The sequence below is a fragment of the Dioscorea cayenensis genome, chromosome 1 (assembly GCF_009730915.1).
Source record: "Dioscorea cayenensis subsp. rotundata cultivar TDr96_F1 chromosome 1, TDr96_F1_v2_PseudoChromosome.rev07_lg8_w22 25.fasta, whole genome shotgun sequence".
In the NCBI taxonomy this organism is placed as follows: Eukaryota; Viridiplantae; Streptophyta; class Magnoliopsida; order Dioscoreales; family Dioscoreaceae; genus Dioscorea; species Dioscorea cayenensis.
The window spans coordinates 18,679,877-18,683,030 of record NC_052471.1 but is presented as its reverse complement, the minus strand read 5'-3'; the positions used below and the strand labels follow the sequence as shown (position 1 = coordinate 18,683,030).

Below are 3,154 nucleotides of genomic sequence, written 5' to 3'. Positions count from 1 at the left end.
GCCGGGCGGGCTTCGGGCTGAAGCTTCACTGGTCCATGTGCCCACATGAGTGCCCGTGAGGTTTGCTGGAAATTCACAACTTCTAGTACTATAGCTGGAACAATGTCATGTGATTTATCGAGATGAGTTCATCGTAGTACCGAGACATTTTTTGGGCAAAATACTAGTGAGCTTCATGGGCATCCATGCTCCCACATTGAGCCCGTATGGACTTGACGTGGGATATAAATTGACCGCTTGTTCTAGGACAAAGGAAGTTCTTTTTGAAGAGGCTTTTTGCGTGAAGGTTTTTGGGGAGTTCTTGAGCCGACTTCCACTAGCTTCCGAGAGGCAAGATCGCAGATTTTGGGAGAGAGGGAATCAAAGGGAGAAGATTGGTTTGGCTAGATTTTATCGATCTCTTCTTTGGGGGCTCATAGACGACGAGTGAAGCCGCCCCCGATTGCGGCATCCGTGGAAACTTTCCATCTAGCTTGGCTCATCAACTCACTTCCATTGTTTGAGGGAGTTTTCTTATGCCATTTGTAGTTGTTTTCATGAACCTATTATTTGTATTTGTGTGTATGGACGAGTAGACCCCAAGGTCACCGAATGTCGGTGAACCTTGGGGTGAACTTGTGTATTTGGAAGATTTAATTATGTCTATTACAATTGTTGTGTGTTTGTTGATTCATTCTTGGTGCATTTGATGTGTTGCTTACATGAGAACTCTGTAAACCAACTTCTAGGTTGTACTTAGTAGCGTGACCATCGCCCATGTACTAGACACATCTAGTTTGAAGGGATTCATGTACAAATTCACGTGACCATCGTGCATTTTGTAACACTCCAACATTAGGATTAGACCAAGTTGTGTTCCGCACTCTACTAGAGATTTCCATTTTCATTGCAAATCATACGAGGATATGATCGGAAGAAATTCTGTATCAATACTTGTATCAAATTAGTCAATTGTCGTGACCATCGGGTTGATCTATTTTTAGAAAGTCTCTTGGTCCAAACCTCCAATCGCATAGGGACATTCTTAGCATCCTATGCACTTTAGTAACCCCTAGGGAATCGAGATCCGCGACTCATTCTCATTCCCCTGATTTTATACCTTTTCCTTGTTTTAGACTCCACTTGTAGTTTCTTTTAATTTAATTAATAGTTTAGAGAACCCTTCAAACTGCGTTGACTAGACAATATGCAAAAGAGGAAGTAAGGTGCAGATCCTTGGGCCTGAGATACGTAATCTCCTCATGCTTGCATGAGAGGTATTACTTTATAACTCCGCACTTGGCCGATGAGTTCACATCAAGTTTATGGCGCCTGCTCGTGGGACCCACAAGGAATACTCAGAAAACTTAGAGCTTATTGATTTAGCCATTATTTCTTTTATTTTGTTCATTTTCTTCTTTTTGTACATATATTTCCATTTACTTGTTTTTATTTTGTTTTACTATCTTCCTCTTATATCCTGATTATTGACTCTTAATACTGTGCAAGACTTCACCAAGAGGTAGGCAAGCTTTGGAGGAGAAGATAGGGAGAAGATCCTAGGCATCAAAAACATAATTTGAGGGGAGATCTCTTCAAATCTTCAAGATCTTCACCATCTAACTGCATCTAAAGCTAGAGGGAGTAGTTCTTACTTCTTTTCTTGTTTACTTGTTGCTTGGAAATGAATGAGTGGTCCTCTTTCATGAGGAACTAACTTATTTGTGTTTGGGACATGATGAACTCTAGGATTGATTGTTTGTAAGTTGGATGATCATCTTTATTGATGCATTGTTAGATGTTGTATTTCTTTTATGGAATCTTGTAGCTCCTGGTTCAAGTCTTGTGTACTTTGATGTGTTGATTTACATGAGGACTCTATATTTCAACTTCTAGGTTGCACTTGGCTGCGTGGACCACGCCTCTTTGTACTAGACACACTTGGCTTCAAGGGATCCACGACAACATACACTCGGACCATCCCAATTTCCATCAATAGGCTCTACTAGATTTGTTTGATTGGTGCGTGTCATAAGAAGGTACTTTGCATCAAAGGTTGAGAGAGGTACGAGGAGTTCAGAGCATCATGAACCTCGTTGAGATTAATGAACCTTCGCTTATCACTGTAACCAAGGAGAACTTTGTCTCGATTGCTGAAAGGCCCCAATTTACTAGTGAGGAATTTAGTGTGCATGCTACCACCAGACTATAACAACTTTGAAATTGAAAGCAAGCACGATCGGATGGTCCAAAAAATCAGTATATGTTTGATGGGCTAGCTGACGAAGACCTGCGATGCTCACTTGTCTTGCTTCCCGCCAAATTTGTTCAACCTTCAAGATTAACTCAAAGGTTCAATTATGCGATGAAGATTAAGATTATTCCACTTCGCTTGAGGGAAGGAACACATAGATGGCTCACTTTATTGGCCCCTGATCGATCACCACTTGGAAGGAAATGGTGGATAAATTTCTTGCAAGGTATTTTCCACCAAGCAAGAATGCTAGACTGAGGCAAGAGATTTCAGATCCCATAGGGGACTCCAGACACTTTTTGAAGCACATGAGAGATTCAAGGATCTCTCGCAAGTGCCCCCATCATGGATTCTCTTCTTGATGAGGATCTAGATGCTCAGATAATGGCTTGAATTATGCAACTAGACAACTAATCGACACGTCAAATTGGGGATCATTGAGCAATAAAACCCCAAGATGTTGAGAAGTTGATTGAAAAACATGGCGAGCAATGAATGCCATTGGACTACTGACGTAAAACTAGCTAACTCGGAATTAATGAGATAAATGACAGCCGCACTAGCCGCTAAGGTCGAGGCCCCAATAAAGAGATTTGACTCGCTTTGTGTTGGTTGCTAGCTCAAGTTCTGGAGCAGTTTTGTCTTGTAAAACTCACAAGGTGGGCATGCTACCTGCTCAAGATCCAACCTCAATAGCTTCGATCCTCCAATCGAGATGCTTGATTATGTTGGGAAGCCCTAGAGGTCCCGGGGAATCCTTATCGAAACATATATAATCCGATGTGGGAGGAACTACACAAATCATGGGGCCAATAACAAAGAATAAACACCCCTCGCGAAACCACTAGACCTCCACATCAGCTCCCCAACAACTGAGAAGAAGTTCACCATCAAGATGTTTTTAGCGAGATTTATGATCAG

The 3,154-nt window shown here is 41.7% G+C and overlaps 1 pseudogene; it reads right to left on the bottom strand.

The window, feature by feature from the left end:
* Positions 1–2,484: 2,484 nt before the first annotated feature.
* Positions 2,485–2,585, bottom strand: LOC120268420 (annotated as a pseudogene).
* Between the last annotated feature and the right edge of the window lie 569 nt (positions 2,586–3,154).